The sequence below is a fragment of the Peromyscus leucopus genome, chromosome 6 (genome assembly GCF_004664715.2).
Source record: "Peromyscus leucopus breed LL Stock chromosome 6, UCI_PerLeu_2.1, whole genome shotgun sequence".
NCBI lineage: Eukaryota > Metazoa > Chordata > Mammalia > Rodentia > Cricetidae > Peromyscus > Peromyscus leucopus.
In genome coordinates this window covers 71,650,849-71,670,608 of record NC_051068.1, presented here as the reverse complement: position 1 = coordinate 71,670,608, position 19,760 = coordinate 71,650,849, and the positions used below count along the sequence as shown (strand labels likewise).

The following is a 19,760-nucleotide window of genomic DNA, read 5'->3' as shown; positions in this document are numbered from 1 at the left end:
ATGTTCAGCCTGCAGGCCAGAAGAGGGCACCAGATCTCATTACAGATGGTTGTGAGCCACCATGTGGTTGCTGGAATTGAACTCAGGACCTCTGGAAGAACAGCCAGTGCTCTTAACCTCTGAGCCATCTCTCCAGCCCAGCTTTTTTCTTTTTAAAGACTTATTTTTATTTTCAAGTTACATGCATGAGTGTGTATCTGTGCTTAGGGTCTATGTGCCCTGGAGTGCAGGTTCCTGAGGACTCTAGAAGAGGGAGTCACATCCCCTGGAGCTGAAATTACAGACAGTTGTGAGCTGCCCAACTTAGGAAATGAACTTGGGTTCTCTGCAATGGGAATAACAGATCTCGGAAATTTTAAGTAAGATGAGCTACATAAATTCCTGGGAATGGCACTTTGCACATGGTCAGGAATCAACATAGAATGGTCACTATTGCTATCATTGCTGATATTTCACACTGTTCTACATAGCCTGAATCTCAGCAGTAAGTAACCAATGGTAAAAGCTCATGGCACACTTTTTTCAGACCATGTGCTAGTTAGTTTTATGTGACCTTGACACAAGCTACAGTTATCTGAAAGGGGGAAAACGCCATTGAGAAAATGGCCTCCATAGATAAGGCTGTAGGACATTTTCCTAATTAGTGATTGTTGGGAAAGAGCCCAGCCCGTTGTGGGTGGTGCCATCCCTGGGCAGGTAGTCCTTGGGTTCAGTAAGAAAGCAGGCTGAACAAGCCATGAGTGGGCAAGCCAGTAAGCAGCACTCCTCCATGGCCTCTGCATCAGCTCCTGCCTCCAGGTTCCTGCTGTGTTGAGGTTCCTGTCTTGACTTCCTTTGATGATGAACTATGACCTGGAAGCATAAGCTGAATAAACCCTTTCCTCCCTAAGTCTCTTTGGTTATGGTGTTTCATCATAGCAATAGTAGCCCTAAGACAGACTAGACTATATGTACACACACACACACACACACACACACACACACACACACACACAAGTATTCACTTACCAAACATTATGGATTACTCTCAAAATGATCCCATGGGACTGAGGGTATAGCTCTGTGGTACAGTGTTTACCTAGAATGTGCAAGAACCTAAACTCTATCCACAAGTATGGGAAATTAAATAGGTAATCCTAGAAATACAGACATGCCATTCTGTCTTTGCCATACCTGAGATGGCCGCATCGTCACATCACAAATATTTAAAGGGGACAGCTAAAGGCTGCTAAAGTGTGGAGCGTGGATCATCAGCTTTTTCTCTGTAAAAGACCAGTCAGGAAGAGTTGGGGCTTTGCAGACCGTATGGTCTCTGTTGCAACTACATACCTGTGTGGTTGGCGCTGAAAGACAACCAGAAACACACTCAGACAAAAGAAAGCAGAGGCATTCCCATCAAACCTTAGTTTGGAGACTGAAATTTGGATGTCGTGTAACTCTCCCATCACCAAACATCATTCCTTTGACTTTTTTTTCCTTTTACAACCACCACTTAACAATGTATAAAATCTCTTTAGTTTTTAGGCTGTACTGTGCAGTAGGCATCAGGGTGGATTTGGCCTGTGGGTCACAGGGAGCAAAGAACATGGTTGAGGATCAGAGGAGCAAAGAAGACTCTCTACCTCCTCAGTGGGGAGCGCAGGGTCCCCACCTCCTACAAGAGCTGTTGAAACCCCCTGACTCAATTTTCACACCCAACACCGTAACCTCTGTGAAGGGTTTCTGAAACTTTTCTGATGAATTAAAAGCTAGTTTCTCCCCATTTCTCTGCACTTCTTTTCTGGTGCTAGAAACAATTGTTCTCCCAAATTCCTACCAGGCCACGGGCTCTACATGGTACTTGGCTTGGCCACCACCAAACCTCACTTTAGGTGCGAGAGAAAAGATCAAGAGAATCAGACAGAGAGTGGGGAGGAAGGAGGACTGTACTAAGGAACCTCTCTCTCTCTCTCCCTCTCTCTCTCTCCTTTCTGCCCTTTATCTCTCCTTCCTTCTCCCTCCCTCCCTCTCTCTTCCCCACTCCCCTCTCTAGGACACTCCCTTAGAACAAAGACTCTACCTTACTCATGGTAGCCCTGGCAGCAGTCCTGGTATAATGATTTCGAATAAGAGGGAATGGCAACCATTCAACAAATTAAATTCAAAACAATGCCTTTGGTTCAACTTTTAATGTATCTTTCATCTTTATGAATGATACACATTTCATTGCTGGGCAAAGGATGTGATATCAAAGATAAATGTCCTTTTCCTGGCTTCAGACCCCTTTCTATTCTTATTAAACTGTCTTTCACGGAGATAATTGATGATTTCCATTTTGGGTGTCCTGAGGTCGAACAACCCCAGGTCCAGGGGAACTAGGAACACGGTTAGAATACTTTGGGAGTTTTTATTTCCTTGCTGTTTTGTAGGGCAGAGCGACATGAACCCTTGAGCCAGGCTGGGAGGAAATCTTCCTGTAAGTACCCATCTCAGAATGATTTTAGGCTGAACTCAGGACTTTGGCAGACCACTTAGGTGGAGCTCGTGGTCTGGGTAGCCATATCCAAACAACCCTGAGAGACCTGGAGGGCCTAGATCATCCTGCAGTCCCTTGCCTGTTCAGAGCTACTATGAGTTCATGCTCATGGTGGCGCAGATCGACCAAGAGATCTGTTCTGGCTGTCTCATAGAACTGCTGGTGAGTTCCCTCCACAGTTCTTATGCCTCCTCTCCTCGGCTCCCTTGGGGAATTCACTTTGTTTACCAAAACCAGTCGCTCCCTCTGGTAGCTCTGCCACACCTTTCTGCTCCACTGAGCTGTGAGCCACCCACAGAAGCCGGTCTCAGGGAAAGAGCCTTACAAACCCAGCCCATGGCGAATGTGGTGTGCTCTAGATTGTGCCTGCCTTGCCTCAGCTAACAGCGATAACCCTTCCTAGGGGGTTCTCCACGCTTCTTTTTACAGCAGAGAGAAAAGAACAAAACGGCTTTTCTGACCCACCAAAAAGCCTGTGGTATTATTTATCGTACACAATAAAGTGTTAAGAGCTTCACATTGAGCTACTTCAGACTGTACAACTGGGTCTGGTCTTCCTCGGCAGAGGACCGTGTGTATGAAAGCATGCACCTGTCTGGTGATGAAATTTGCAAAACTCCAGATTGCTATTAGTTCGCCTGCTCAAATAGCGTTGCCAGCATGAGTCAACTTCACGTGGCTCCGGCAGATCTCTCTGTCCTTTATCAGAGCTTTTGAAAGCCTTCTACAGATCTTTAGTAGGAATTAGAACTTAGCCAGAGCCTAGTTGCCCAGAAAGATAGCAAGATAGTAACTGCTTAGAGAAAAAATGATGTATCTAACTCTTAGGCTGGCGAACATTTTCCTTTTTGTCTGTCTGTTAACCATGGTTCTCTATCTCTTAGCAATCAAGAAGAGGCACACTGCAGCTCCGGTACCCAGGCACCTGCTTCTTCTACCTTCTACACTGCCACTTAGGATGCTCTTCGCTGATGCATAGCTTAACTGGGAAGAGAAGGCAAAGTAATACTTTGCAAGGCCTAGAACATGAGTTTGAGCCTGGCGGTGGCAGTAGTGGCCTTTAATCTCAGCACTCAGGAGGCAGAGGCAGGCAGATCTCTGAGTTCAAGCCCAGCTTGCTCTACAGAGCGAGTTCTGGGACAGCCAGAACTACACAGAGAAACCCTATGTCGATAAAACAGACAAACAAACAAAAAGCAAAACACACCATGAGTTTGGCACCATGCACTTGCCAGACACTTGAAGTCTGAGGGGCCTTACTGGGCCTTTGCACAGAATGTTGTTGAATACTGGCATCATTCCTCTAAGACACTCAACACAGAAAGTATTCTCCTTGAATATTTACTTGGCAGACTAGATTCAAGGCAGGAGCTGAGGTCTCTCCAATCACCTGTGGTCACAGAAATCAATGACAACGTAGACAAGATGAAATAGCAGTAGAGATCAGGGGGTTGGGGTCACGCAGAGCCAAGTGTGAGTCCCTTGTATTTGTGAACTGTATGACCTTGGTCTAAGCACTGACAACATCTAACATTTGCTGATTACTTTGCATGTGCTGGGCACTGAGCTAAATCTGTCAGATGCATTCATTATCTCATTTCATCCTTAGAATAATCCCATAAGGAAAGTGATATTCATATCTTCATTTCACAAATGAAAAACTCAAAGCTCAGAAAGGTTGGGCAGTTACTCCAAAATCACAGACACCGAGTTTCAGAAACAAAATAGTAGACTATCCTTGTTGGTAGCACTCCTCTTAGAAGGGAGACTTGCAGGCTGGAGAGATGGCTCAGAGGTTAAGAGCACTGGCTATTCTTCCAGAGGTCCAGAGTTCAATTCCCAGCAACCACATGGTGGCTCACAACCATCTGTAATGAAATCTGGTGCCCTCTTCTGGCTTGCAGGCAGAACACTGTATACATAATAAATAAATAAATCTAAAAAAAAAGGAGGGGGGGTTTGCAGGGATTAAATGAGATATTGTGTAAAAAGAATTTGTCTATATACAGTTGGTGCCTATACCTATTACATAGTGTTCACTTTTGTTTATTTGTTTAAGACAGAGTCTCACTGTGTAACCCTGGCTGACTTGGAACTTGCTCTGTAGACCATGCTGGCCTCAAACTCACAGAAATCCACCTGTCTCTGTCTCCCAGTTCTGGGATTAGAGGACTGCACCGTCATGCCAGGACTTAGATAGCATTCTTATTTTATACTATCTGCTAGCATTTGTACAGAGCTTTACCATTTATAAAGACCATTTGTACAGTCAATCACTAGAAACTGGCTTAGAAACGGGAAAACACACACACACACACACACACACACACACACACACACACAGAGGAGATGGCTCAGCAGATGAAGGCACATGACACAAAAATACATAGTGGATCACACCTTTGGTCCGAGCACTCAGGAGGCAGAGGCAAACAGATCTACATGAGTTTGGGGCCAGCCTGGTCTACGAAGCGCGTTCCAGGACTGCCAGGCAGGACTACACAGTTTCTGTGTTTCTAAAAACAAACAAACAAGAAGGCTGGAGACCTGAGTTCTGTCCCCCAAACCCACCCACTTAAACGCTGAAGGAGAGGACCACCTCCACCAAGTTGTCTCCTAACTTTCACACGTGCTGTGGCAGGCACGGCCCCACGAGGACGTCATGTGCACGCATACACTCAAACAGGCACACACTAATAATAAACAAATAACTTTAAACTATAGCTTGGGTCATTTAGTTTGTAAATACTCTTTTAGTCCAGAACGCAGCAACCATGTCCAGTTTTCAATCAGCATGTATATGTGTGTGTAGGGGGGTGGCTGTTTCTGTATAATATATCCCATTTATTACGAGGAGTCATGGCTATTTTCTTATTATGTGGACTCTAGTCCTGTCCGCCTCTAAATTGCTTCCTTAGCCTGGGAAATCTGGAGAGTGTTTGTTGCTAGTTTTCTGCATGTTTCTCTCCTTTTTGTGAGATAGTTCTCCCTCCAGCGATGAGGGGGAGAAGGAAGCCTCGTTTGTCTGACACCCACATTCCTTTCCACAGCTAAATATATGCGGGGAGGTAGGTGTCGAATTATGAGTGGGCTTTTTTATTTTTAAAGGTTAATTTATAAGCTGGGTGTTTGGAAATCTGAGGATTTCCCTGTGTTTTAAGTGGGACTCCAGTCCCACAGTAATCCTGGAGGAACCCATCCTCTATACCAGATGCAAAAATAGGAAACCCAATATGGAGGAAGATAAAGCTGGGACTCCCTGCTTCCTGTCAATCAAGGCCTCAGGGCTGAGCAAAGCTTACTGAGCCTGCACCAGGCACTGGGTTCAATTATCAGCACTGGAGGTGGAGATGGGATGACCCTAAGTTCAAGGTCAGGGTGCCATCTCTACAGAGTGAGTTCCAAGAAATCCCCCCTACCGTACCTGCCCCCACCTTTTCGGTCTAGGTTTGTTGCAAATAAAAGATTGTCTTTACTTTCCGTAGCTCCTCAAAATTTGTTGCATTTCATAGTGTTCTTTATCTCTCAATTATTTTGAGCAACCCCCACGTCAGACCTAGTTTTACACCAGAGGCTTCTAAACTTCCAAACTTCTGCTTGCTTTCCTGTTTTGTTCCTCTAATCTGAATGGCTATTTGTAGGAAAGTAATGAAATAATTCACACTCAAGTATGAATGGCTGATTGGCTTCACTTTCTTCACAGGTATTTGCATTTTAAAAAGACTGTTTCCAATGCAAATGAATTTGTAATTGGTGAGAATCTTCTCTGGTGAAACCCAACAAAGTTGCCAATGCCCATTAGGCAGAATGCATTTGTGGATAAAGCGAGCTGGGTAGAGCAGCTGACCAGCCACAGGGCACTAGCATCCTGTTCTCCTGCCCAAGAGTCTAGGGCCTTCGCTTTTGTAGGATGCTTAGCATTCAGAGATCTTGTGAAATACGCTTAGGAACATTCGTGCGTTGACCTGTCCCTGTACCCTCTGGGGTTCCCTTTCTCTCCTTGGAGTTGGCAGGGGAAGCCATCCGAGCTGGAGGCACTGATGCTTTGACCTGGTGCCTCCACCAACCAGTTCAGACCGGAGGCTCAGCACACTCCATCCTCTGCCAGGAGGGACTGTGGAAGAAATGGACAATTAGGGCTTTCCAGGGGTCCTGAAAAATCACTGCAGGATGTAAAAGGACCCAAATATTAGGGTCATGATGGGTCTTCTCTCCTGCTCAGCATTTTGGTTTTCACTCCCTGTAGCTGAAGTCCAGTGGGGAGACAGCGGTACTCAAAAGATTGCCTGAGCAGCATCTCGGCCACCACTTCCTCATCCAGTGACCTTAACAAGTTACAGAGCCTCCATGCCTCCGCGTCTTCATGCCGAAAACAAGCAATGAGAGTTCATACCTCATGGAGCTGTTTCCTGTGTGTGCATGAATGTCTACGGGTATGTGTACCATGGTTGTACATGTGTGCATGTGTGGATGTGCACGCTCCTGTGTATGATGTGTGTATATGTGTGCGTGTTATGTGTATTGTGTGAATATGTGTATATCTATGTACGTGTGTTCATGTGTACGCATTATGTGTGTGAACATGTTTATGTTGCACATGTGTGTGTGTGTTTATAGTGTGTGTGCGTGTACATGTGTGTGCGTGTATATGTGAGTGTGTTACCCTGTGTTATCACCACTCTTGCAGGCGTTTTTTACTTTGTTTTTAATTTTGAAGATACTTTTTTTTTTTTGTTTAAAAACGGGAAGCTTTCCTGGTCTTAGGTGCCTCTCTCCATCGCAGGGCAGTCTGCAAATGGTCAGTCGCTAAAGGTTAAGGTGACCCTCTGTGCGATTGTTGTCTGGGAGGCGGGCAGTGAGTCATTGCCACTCTGACGGGCAGGGTGACTCAGTAGCCTGGTGGGGAAAGGTCAGAAGTTCCCCTGGATTCGAGTTAGAGGATCCAAACCCACAGTCCACAAAGAAACAGCATGCTTGTGTGCACAGCCTGTGGGCTTGGAGTGCCTGGATGTGAGGTACCCAGGGGCCTGAGGGCTCCTCCAGTGGGAGGACACGGTGTGGCAGGAGTGCTCGGCCTTCAGAGTCTCGGATAGCTCGGTTTGAGTTCCGTTCCTGCTTTACTCTGGGGCCCCAGATACCCTTCACCTTCTTTAAGTCTCACTTAAAAACGTGCTTATTTTTATTATTTTAAAATAATGTAATATATGTAGGGGGTGATTTGCATATGTGTGCATGTACCCAAGGAGTCCACAAGAGGGCATCGGATCCCCTGGAACTGGAGTTACAGACAGTTGTGAGTTGCCATGCCGGTGCTGAGAATAGAACCTTGGTCTTCTGGAAGGGCAGCTCTCTCTCTCTCTCTCTCTCTCTCTCTCTCTCTCTCTCTCTCTCTCTCTCTCTTCTCTCTCTCTGTGTGTGTGTGTGTGTGTGTGTGTGTGTGTGTAAATGTACATATATGTTGCCTGGCACATATATGTACCAACACACAGGAGTCAGAGACAGGTGGATCTTTGTGAGTTTGAGCCTTGCCTGGTCTGTAAAGCAAGTTCCAGGCTAGCCAGAGCTACATAGTAAGACTCTGTCTTAAACAAAACAAACATATCTGTGAGTGGAAATGGTCTTAGTAATATGACCTCATGATCTAAATGCTTGGGAAAATGTTGAGAATCAGGCTAATTATCATTACTACCACCATCCATCGTGGTTGCAAGTTGGAATTCAAATACACAGTTCCCAGGACTGGTGATAGCAGGACCAAGCCCAGGGGGGGGCAGTGACAGACACGAATGTCTTTGTCACTGTTTCAGGCGGTGACAAAGCCATTTAGCTAGGGTTAAGTGTGTAAAAAGTCATGGTTACTTTCTTACTGCGTGTCTGTCAAGGGAGTAGTGTGATTTGTGTCCACACAATTTCCATTTTGGAGAGGATTCTGGGGAAAGAATACAAGTGACCTTCATGTAAAAACAGAGCTCAGGCTTAGCATTTGTCGGGGCTGAACCTCCATTTGGGTCCTGGCTCACCGGGATGGCCATGCAGGCTGCACTCCGCGAGACACCGAAGCTTGCTGGAGATATGGACGTCCTGTAATCAGCTTGTCCCCTTCCACTGCCCGCCAGCCCTCCTGAACTCATGATTTCTATGTCCTTTGTTGTCCTCTCTGCTCAGTTTGGACCTTTCTTCCTCTGCCATATCGGTTACTCTGTGTTTCAGCCTATGGACTTCCTTTTTTTCCCCTTTTTCTTCTTTTAACTTTTGAATCAGTCTCTCTCTCTCTGTGTCTATGTCTCTCTCTGTCTCTGTCTCTCTTTCTCTCTCTCCCTCCCTCCCTCCTTCCCTCCCTCCCACCTCCCACCTCCTCCCTCCACACCAATCACATTCCTGTTTCCTTCTAGCCTAGTTCGTTATCCTCCCTGGGTCCCCTTCATTCCTGGAAAACAGCTCACCCAGACTGCCCCTCTCCCTCCAGCTCATGCCCACCTTCCATACATCCCAGCAGCCTGGCACCAACTTCAGCATCCCACTTCACAGCTCCCAGAGGTCGCACTATGGACTCTGCTCCTTGCTGCTGCTCTCCGGGGTTTGGGTTGAGGGCAGGGGCTTAGTTTAAAAAAAAAAATATTATGGGCACAAGTTGAACCTACAGTTAAGTTTACTCCCACATTTCATGGTTTTATTTTAATCAGTGACTTGGATCTATGCTCTGTTACATGGCGAGAGACCACTAGATCCTTCAGGAAATAATAGGGAAGAAGCAGAAAGAAAAACAAAAAAACCAAAAAACAACAAAAAAGGAAACACCTCCCCGGGGTCCACCCACCACATCTCCCCACTCTCCCAACTCCAAGGCCACGGGCCTTGGTTTTCCCCCTTGCTGGGTCATTTATTCCACTCTTCCTGAGCTCAGATGGCCTCCGAGTCTGTGTGTGTGCACACTTGTGTGGCCACTGCTGGCCTTCCACGGGGCTCACCTCTCTACTGCCATTTTGCTGGGGCACCGGAGCAGCTCCGTGGGGTCTTACTCCCCCTCTCTTTCTCCCTGCCCCCAACTCAGCCTGGGCTTTTTCCTGTCTCTTAACTCCACCAGTGCAGGAGCAACTAGCCGAGCTGCTGGCGTGTGAGTGAGCGAGTGTGAGTGTGTGTGTGTGTGAGTGTGTGTGTGTGTGTGTGTGTGTGTCTGAGTGCTCAGCTAGGCCAAGCCTGCAAGCCTGCCTGGCACTGGAGAGTTTTAGTTTGCATTCAGAAGAAAGGAGGAGGGGAGACAAGAAGGAAGGAGGAAAAGGTGGAGGGGGGGAGGAGTGGGGGGGGTGCGGAGAAGGGAGGGAGAATGTCTTGTTTGTGGCTTGTCAGCAATTGCTTGAGACAAGCTTCCATGTGTGAAAGCTACTTGGCATGAATGCCTGGGCCGTACCAAGTGTCACCGCAGCAAGAGGGGGAGACAGAAGAAAAACAGATCAGACCAGAGCAGACAATAGGCCCTAAAGTGTTCCCCCTAAGTTGCTTTGATGTTGTCCTGGTGTCTTGATACCAGGAGGCCAGGGATTGCTGGAAAAGGGTCTTTTTTGTCTTCATCCACTTCCCTCCAGTTTCTGCAATGATTCTCCAGAATCTCTGCTCATGAAAAAGGTAAGCTACTCTAAGGATTCCTTCTTCTGTGGCAAGCTTGCTCGCCTGTGCCTGGAAGTGGGGGTCTCATTCCTGCGCTGCTCAGGAGGAGCGCTTGGGTCCTGCGATTGGAGCTGCTTCTGCGCCCCTGAAGTCTTTGCTAGCCGCTTAGGGCCGGGGATGGCCCCTCTTTCCAGGGAACCCCAGTAACACCATCAGTGCCTCTGGGTTGGTTGGGGGGGGGAAGAAGGGGTGGAAGGAGAGGGTGGGAGGAGGATGGGAGGGTGGAGGGTGGGAGGGAAAAAAGAGAGAGGGAGAGAAGCCGGGAAGAGAGGAAGAGAAGGGCAGAGCCCTGTTTCAGAGAAGCCCCAGCCCTGAGCCCAAGGAGGCCTTGCAAGCTCTGCGCTGTGCATTCGCAGGCTGAGCGAGGCTGGCTGGAGCTGTGCTGAGCGACTGCAGAGATTGCATGGCGCTTTGTGTGTGCGAGTATGCCTGTGGGTCTGGGTGTGTGTGTGGACCTCCCACACACTGCCCTGGAGTGCCTTGTAGCGAAGGGGAGGCACCCCAGTCCTTATCACCCAGCCCAGACTCGGAGGAAGAGAGCGGCATGGCCGGCCAGAAGGGTGAGCGAGAGGACTGCCCCGAGACATCCACAAACTTTTCTAGTTTCGGGGAATTCTCTGCTCCGAGACGCTGTAAGGGAGTTGTTGGGTGCCTCGGGCCTCAGTTTACCCCATCTGTAAAAGCGGGAGAGCTGGTTGGGGATGCTGCACGCCTCCCTGGGGTGAAGCCAAACAGAGCAGCCCACTCCATGTAACTGTGTGGCGAAATCTTCAGGCTGGCCATGCTGTGGAATCACAAAGTGGAAGTGTGACCATTATTCCTGATTATCAGCGTCGTGATGATAAAACCGTCGTTAAAGACACCCTGAGACAAACAGACCCGCGAGCACAGATCAAGTGTCTGACCATTTCTAAATGGAACAAAACCCCCTTTCCACCTGTTGGCTTTCCTCCTTGCTCTGTGTCTTTTCCTTAGATTTATTGGCCGATTTGTACAGAGAATAGGGTGGGAGGGGCTGGGTTTCCCCTCTCCTCCTCCTCCGTACATACATACATTTATATTTTTAAAAGGTCAGTATAAGATTCTCAGAGGGAAAACGTGCCTCTTGTTAAAACCCTTTATTCAAGACCTTGTGTTTTCTGGCACTGGCAGGGTGTGCGTGCTCATTTGTAAACTACCTTGGAGGTTAAAGATTTTTATTGTGGCTTTTAGAGATTAAATGAGATTTATTTACAATTGCCATTTATCAGAGAGTAAATATCAGCGTGGAGGGGTAAGAATGTGATGGCTGTTTATTCTCTGGTGGTTTGGTGGCTAAAACCTTTTGCTTTTTGAAGTGGCGTCTGGAGAACTGGGAGGAGAGAAGACTGAGATCGGTACCTAATATCCATCCTTCACATGTTTGTTTGAAAGAAAAAAAAAATGTCTGCTTATGTTTTTCAATTGTGGATTGCTTCTGCCTTTGCACAGTGATGGTATCAAGGCTCTCTGCTGCAGCCCTCTTGAAATTGGGGGGGGGGTGCCTTACCTGGTTTTAGGGGATTTTTTGTGACTCTGTCTTACTGTTTGTCAGAAAAAAAAAATCTATAGAAGTCTGGGCGACTATGACTCCTTCCATCCTAACTCACATGTTTCTCAGACAGACTGTGATAGCCCGAGATGGAAGCAAGGAGCCACCCCTGGCTAAGAGCATTTATGTTCTTCCCACAGAGGCCTGGAAACGTAGTTGCTGGGTGTGGGAGAGGGAGAGAGAAAGGCATTAGGGGCCTCCATCTGGCACGAAGGTCCCAGAACTTCTTTATTCTATTTTAATGTTTTACATCTTAAGACTTAATCGTCATCTGCTGTGAAGGCTGGAGAGCTTGCTATGATTTGTCTCTGGCAAGCTTCTGGGTCCAGACATCTTTTTTTTTAAATGTTAGCATTTCAGAACGGGGAGGGGGAAGAAAGGTTGCTTGTCATGTTTTAGATGAGGAAGCTTGGTGGAGGTGACCGAACCACAGGGTCCCAAGCCCCGTGAAGGTTGACGTGCCATCCACTCCAACCTCGTCTCCACACTCGATCTTGCACACTCATGAGTAGACATCTTTTCCAGTGCCACCCAATGCTCTGGGTTCAAGCAGCAGCACCCGGTGCCAGGTTCATGTCACAAGAAGACACAGACACAGGGGTCATCCATTGTGCCATTGGTTTGCATCAGGCACTGTATTGCGGATGAAGGAAAAGCAAGGTGCCCATGCTCAGGCAGGGTCCAGTCTTGTTAGTATGGTCCACAGAAACCACAGAGTCATACAAACCACCATGTGGCCATTACAATGCATCGTAAAACTGTGTACATTTTCAGCCTCAACTCTACAACCAAATATAAACTGTCATTTTGTCTTCATGGTTGAGGTCCTGTCCCAGTCTCACAGAGCCCAAGGATTCTAATGACTGAAGGAAAGGCTCCCCAGCCCCCACACCCCATACACCCAGTACAGCAGAGACACCCAGAACATCTGCTAACCCTTACACTCGTGCTATTAAATAACTTCACACTTGTTGTGAGCCAGCCTATATAGCAGTCATTATCTGGGTAATTCACATTGGCTGTAGTCTGTTTGTGCTGGAGGACTGGAGTTAGCGAGGCCCTTACCTCCCTTGACTTCTTCTATGGTTCCTGGGCTGCTACTAAAAAAGATTTAGCTGCAGGAAACTCCACGATTATCACTGTCATTTTGGAATCCCAAAGACAATATTGCAATCAAATGGTCTTTTCCACCCCCACGTGCCCCCTCCCGCCCCCCTAAGAGCCAGCTTATCTAACTATAAGGCAACGTATTATCAAAAACCAGTTGAGCCAATCCCATTTGGGGTCAGGTTATTAAACTCCTACTGATTTGGTGGTTTGAGAAGTACCCCCATTCCTTGTAGTCTGCCTCGGAGAGAACGCACACCCGCGACGCCAGTCACTTCCAAGGAGGAACTTAGCGCTCTTACTAGCAAGTCTTCTCCGTCATCTCTCTCTCTCTCTCTAGTACTCAGGGGAGTGTTGTCTTTGGTACTGTCAATCTTCTCCTGCTTTTTAAAGAGTAACTTAATGGTGTAAAAAGAAGACAGACGTGCCCCCACACACCTAAATCACAGGTTTGGTGCCTACACTCCAGGAACCCCCACACATTGTATGGTTAAGTCACATCGTGGGCAAAACGAGAGTCATTTCAATGCATGCAGCCTTGTTATGCAGTGACGTGCTCAAGCCCACATCGCAGCAACAACCTAAGTCGGGAACTTGTCATGTCTGCCTTTGGAACCTGTGGCTTAGACCTTCTCTCCTCAGCAGGATGCTCTTGAGTCGATGTCTCTGATCATTTCCGGACACACGCTCCCTAGATGTGTCACTCGCTGTGGCGGTACCTGTGGGGGAGGCAGCCTGAGCTGGCATTGGATAGAGTCACCCAAAGACAGTAGGGAGTTGAAGGATGAAGTAAATCTAGGTGGGAGAACGATTTAACGGGAAGCCAGAAAGCAGAGATACAGGTCGTCCCTAAGTCCAGGAGAATAAAAGTGAAGGCTCTTGGGACGTTTTAAAAGGCCCCGGGTATAGATTCTTGTACACGCGCCTCTAGTCCCACTACAGGCAAACCCACACGGGGCGCAGAGCATTCCCTGAACTCATGAGCTGCAAATGTTGTTTCTGCATGTAGTTTCATAGAAGGAAATTCGTGGTTTTTCTCCCCACAAGAGATGTGATGTAAGCTATGAAGTGGCAGCATTCTTCGTTTCTTTTAAGCTTTGACACCATAATGCACACTAAGACCATGGCTTAGTTCTCTCCTTTAGCAGCCCTCGGAGTTAAGTACTATTGTTAACCTCAGGTTCTAGTTAAGTAAGGTTCGTGACTCATCCAAGGACTCACAAGGCAACCCAGGGTAAGGTGCCCAGCCAATGAATTGTCCCTGTTAGGCCCGTGGGTCGTGACCCCTTTGGGGGTTCTAACGAACCTTTCACAGGGGTCATCTGAGACGGTTGGAAAACACAGATGTTTACATTCTGATTCATAACAGGAGCAACATTACAGCTATGAAGTAGCAATGAAAACAGCCTTATGGTTGGGGGTCACCACAGCAGGAGGAAGTGTGTTAAAGGATTGAAGCGTAGGAAGGTTGAGAACCACTGTGTTAGGCCATCTCTTCAGGAGACGAGGAACAGAGGACCACACCGTTCAGATCGGAGGCTCTGTAGTGACAGGACAGAAGTAGCCTTAATTTGAGCATCCCACTCCTTGACTTTATTATTATTTTTTTTCTTTAAACAAAACAAAATTCTAGAGATTTTTAAAAGACGGTTTTAGATCATTGGTCAGAGAAAGGGACTTAATAGTGACATGCTTTCTGTAAAGGACGTTGCACCAGCTTTTGGCTTTGTTTTGACGGAATCCCCATTCCCCCGTTCTAGATCCCTGTTGGAGTGAAGGATTTGGAACAAGTCATCTTTAAGGTTCCTTTCAGCTTTGCTAGCCGGTTGTTTTTCTGATTCTGTAAGAGGCTGACGTGACGGTCTAGTCATTTACATGATGCCCAATTCAAGAGCTAATGTCGCCAAATAAGAAATACAGTGGCCTGTGTGGGTATCTAAGGTAAACCCACACCCGCATGTACATACAGACAAACTGTATTGACATTTCGAAGTGAAAGCACGTTAGGAAAGAGTGGGATTTTAATTTATGGATTGCAAGAGAATTTGCCAGTCAGCATGCAGGCACATGTGCAGGAGACTGAAGAACCATTTTCAAAAGAATAAGCTGTGTTGAATGCTCGTCTTCCTGTATAATAAGTATGAATTTAAAATGGACGGGCCCTGGGTGCATCTCTTAGCTTCACTGTTCTCCTCACACGCTTTCTTGTGGTAACCGCGCTGTTCCCTTTTTGTATTGTGTTCACATGTTGTTTGGAGGATGCAAACGACCAGTTTAGGCAACTGTAGTACCGACGATCCCTGCCAGGCATTTCCACACTCTGCTCTTGGGCAGGCCTCTTGACAGCCTTTATCAGAAGGCAACTCTCACAAAAGGTCTTGTGGGGGACTCGGGCTAAGTTACAGGTAGATTGTGTGTGCGCCTGCGTAAACTCTGTACCTAGCTTAGGGTATGAGTAACAAACGGTGTGGTGACTGAGATCCAGACAGAAAGGCTGGAGAACAAATGATGTGTCCATTCATCATGTCACCTCTGTGGGTCCTTCCGAGTACTACCCATTTAGAGTTGGATAAACCTTTGAAAGATATCATTTGAAATTTTCACATGTTAGCTCTTAATGCAATTTTTAGAACCCCAGAGTAAATTCTTCTGCCGTGCTTTAGGAATATCATCTTGCTTGTAGCAGAGAAGCCTGTTTCAAGCCTGAGTTGACAGTTAGTAAACCAATGACTCTTTTAATTGGTCTTAATTTTTTTTAATCTGAAAAAAAAAATTAGTGTATAAGCTATAATTACTTTCTAACTCAGAAAGGGGGTTTTGAAGACCATGTATAATTATGTTTTACTTACTCTTTTATTCTACGATGTTTAAAATTCATAACATTGGATCTCTTGTTTATTTTATAATCACCCTAAAACATACATAATAACAGAAATGTATTAGTGACTTCAGAGGTAAGGAAGCTGGAATGGATTTATCAGCAAGCGTTTTAGGCAGTCTGATCGTGCTCTGTAGACATGTATAGAATGTTTAGTTGTTGATGGATGCTAATATGGTAATAAACAAAAAGGACTGTGTATCACTGTTGCTCAGCCTCTTTCCGATGAGCCAAGTAGTTACCAAGTGTTTTTATGTTACTCACTTGATAATTAAAAATACCTTGAAGTTTAAAGCTTTGGGAAGCTTTTATAGTTCCACAGAAAAAACATAATCACTGTTTTTTTCCCGAAAAAGAACCCAAACTGCCACGAATGGCATTTGGAAGGAGCCGCGTCATCACCAGCTAAGAAGGAATGCTTCTGTCCCCTGAGGTAGCTGTCATGCTGTCTAGGCAAGCTCGACTTTGTAATGGGTGTTGGCTTGTGCAGTTAGGAGAGAGGTGTTCCCGGGGATCTGTGGACACAGGACAAGCTGAATGAACGGTGAGCTTGCTTGCTCTCACAGTGCCTGTTTGGTGGTTCCTGTCTATGTATGCAATGTACTCAAGTGTCTAAAGACTCAGGACTTGAACTCACATGTCAGGGCCCAGGATCTCTCTGCCTGGACTGTCTTCTGCTTTACCTTTGGCAGACTAGCCCCTGAATCATCATCAGGACTTCTCCAGGCATTTCTTCTAGCAAAGTTCCTAGACCCAAGCTGCTGCCTCCTGGCTGTACTACCGCCGGTGGGCATGTACTCAGGCAGCCCCGAACTGGATTCACCCGCCTGCTCCTTTAGTCTGTTGTATCCTCAGGAGCTGGGACTATGTTCAGTCCCTGCACCGTAAAGCCCAGGGCAGGGCGAAACAGAAGAGGCCGCAAATCAATGCCGTTGAATGAACAAACAATTTGCATTGGAAGCAGCTTACTGTGGCATCCAGGAGATGGATCCGTGGGTAAATTGCCTGCTGTGAAAGCATGAGAAGCAAAGGACCTAAGTTCACACCCCCAGCCCCAACCTGAAAAGCCAGACATTGTGACATGTGTCTGTGACTCTAGCACTGGGCTGCGGTGTGGGTGGGAGGGGTGGGGTGTGTGGAGACAGGTAGATCTCATAGGTTCGCTGGCCCAGCAAACTCCGGGTTCATTTTCAGGTTCTGTGTGAGACCCTGCCTCAAAAACTAGGTGGGGAGTGATAAAGGAAGACCCTTGACATCCACTTCTAACCTCTACATGCATATACATGTACCCTCCCACACGGGTGCATATACACATTCACACGAGAAAGGAAAAGAAAAAAGCTTATTAATAACTTAACACTAGCTCAGTGTGGTGGCGCATGCCTTTAATCCCAGTCCTGGAGAGGCAGAGCAGGTGGATCTCTGTGAGTTCAAGATCAGCTAGGACTGCAGAGTTGAGACCCTGTCTCAAAAAAATAAAATAAAATAAAATAAAAAAGAAAGGAAGAAAGAAATTAATAATTTAAACAAATAAAAAAGTGATGGAAAAGATATAAAACCATGCAATCTTGTGTATACCACATTAAAAAGGAAACGTTTCATGTGGTATCCATTCTTTTGTAAAAGAATGTTGCAAAGAATGAATTGCTCATTCATCCTGAAGTATTGGGAATGCCCCCAAATCTTTCTTTGTCTTATGCCAGGCTGTATTCTCATTCTTGAGCCTTATAATTCCTACTAAGAGTTTATTCTTTAAGTCATCAAAGAATCACAAACCACAAAGTGTGGTTACCTTTGCCTGCCTAACTCTTTGTAGGATCATTTATTGACATTCAGGCATAGCTAAAGAAGAGATGTTTCCCAAGAAAAGCTGGACAATCAGAAAAAAAAAAAAAAATAAGGTGAATACCTGGCTTCCAGACACCTGGACCATCAGAATGAAGAAGGAATTGTGTGCTTTAATTTTCTAAATATGGATGTAAGTGCAGAACCCTCTGGACAGGGGCTTTTAGCTGCAAAGAACTGACTCACTCAAGTCTCCTCAAGCAAAAGGGCATTCATGGTGAGGATGCTCACAGACAGGTGGGCGTCAGAAGTGATGCCTTTCCAGGATGGTTCCAGCTCCAGGGACAGCCACCCGCCGTTCCCAGTGCCCCTGCCACTTTTCTGTCTCCTTTGGCCCCCTGTGGCATTAGCCTTTTGGCTTTATTACAGGGGCATCTTCTGATTTCGTAGCTTTTTGCTGACACCTAACTGTTGCTTATTAGACTGGCCTACACTTCCATGTCCAGCTTCTGCTTGCCCCCTCCATGATGTCTTGGTTCATAGTCTGCCCTTGTACGTTTCCTGATGGCTGCTTTATTCTCTCAGAGTTCTTTTTCCCTAGTGCACATTCTTGAGAATCCAGTTCGTCCCTTTCATCTTTTCTTTGGCACTCTTTTTTTTTTTTTTTTTTTTTTCATCTTTTCTTTGGCACTCTGATAACCCTTGGTTGAGCTGTGCTTGTAGTTGTGCAGGGGTTCAAAGTTCTCCCGAGTGTACAGAGGAGGGGGAGCTAAGCTGTTTCTGTTTGCTGTAAGCACAGAGGCCTTTTGGTGGAAACTATGGAAGGGCTCCCTTCCTTCCCGTGTGGCTGGCAACAACACACTTGACATCTAAGTCCATTATGAGAGTCGAAGTTAAGAATAACCAGGTTATTAAAAATTAAAATGTTTCATCAGTGATAATTAGTGTAACTGTGATAAGAAGGTCATGGGACAAATAGCAAATTCATACCCAAGAAAGAAACTGGGAGACAGAAGTGAGTTAGAGCTAGCTGGGGCTTAGATGAATGATGTCACATTGTGTGCTTGTTCAACAACACGCGTAGGTGAGTAGTGAGCATGAACATATGTTGACATGGATCCCAGAGGCTAGTTTGCAAAGCAAGCAGAACCCTGGAATTGAAGACCAGGGAAACAGAGGAATATTAAACTCCAGAGGAAGTTTGGGCCTGGGATTTCCTCCTGTGTGTTTTCTCCTGCCCTCCCCTGGCCCTTCCCTTCATCCTTCTTGATCTGAAGTTCTGAACAACCTGAACTGGACTGGTCATGTGATCTTGGACTGTTTATTCTCTCTCCAACTCACTTTATTCCCTTGTCAAATAGGGACAGTAATAATTATCTCAGTACCTTGTAATATGAATTAAATTAGATGGCACCATATATTTAAAGTGAGTAATATATTACCTGGCATTAATAGGTTCGCATTTGATTGTAGCAATTACTCTAATACCCAGAAAGGAAGGAAACGTTGATGAGATAATATGCTGAGTAAAATTTCACTTGTTACATCATTGATTCCTTAGAGCAATCCTGAGGGACTTGTGCTTCTCTTTATGAATGATAAAACAATAACAGTGTTGCTGGGGATGTAGCCTAGTGACAGAGCATTTGTCTAGATATACAAAGCCCCGAGTTTGACCCTTGGCACCTCATCCCCAAATCACAAAATATAGTATCAGCAAAAGCTCCAAGAGTGAAATATTATGCAAATTGAATGTTTATCATGTGCCAAATGGACTCATCTAAAACATCTCATCGTTGAGGATGCTGAGGTCCTGGACTGTAACTTGCCCAAGGTCCTAAAACTAGGTGAATGATAGTCAGAGCTTCAGTGCATATCTATTTAAACCCAGGCACTCTGACTCCAGAAGTTTCCAGAGTTATGTATAACTGAGTCAAGGTACAGGCCTTATTAAGAGTGCTAGTTCAATTCAGACTCCCAGAGATGTCTGCTGACTGAATGGTAGACTGTGGTAGGCACAACCTGAGTGTGCGCCTGAATCTGAGTGCTGTGATACAAAGACAAGGACAACTTTTGGAATGGGTACAGACTATTTTTAAAAATAATCTAAATATGTCAAAAATAAGGTCTCTAAGATCTGAAGAAATGATTTAACAAACATGTGAAGAATATCTATTGTACCAGGCCCCCCAAAAAATGAGTGTGACATTGTAAGGAATTCAAGACAAGTGGGTCTCGAT

The 19,760-nt window shown here is 46.0% G+C and overlaps 1 protein-coding gene across 3 annotated transcripts in view; it reads left to right on the top strand.

Moving 5' to 3' along the window:
• Positions 1–9,856: 9,856 nt before the first annotated feature.
• The window catches only part of Bcl9 (BCL9 transcription coactivator), an 85,202-nt gene continuing 75,298 nt past the window's right edge, over positions 9,857–19,760 (top strand). For 2 of the 3 annotated variants that reach the window (XM_028854126.2, XM_028854122.2), the window contains exon 1: positions 9,858–10,138. The gene's annotated coding sequence lies outside the window, so the exon portion shown is untranslated. Of the gene's footprint in view, positions 10,139–19,760 lie in introns of all 3 variants that reach the window. The other variant, XM_028854125.2, reaches the window with a different exon arrangement.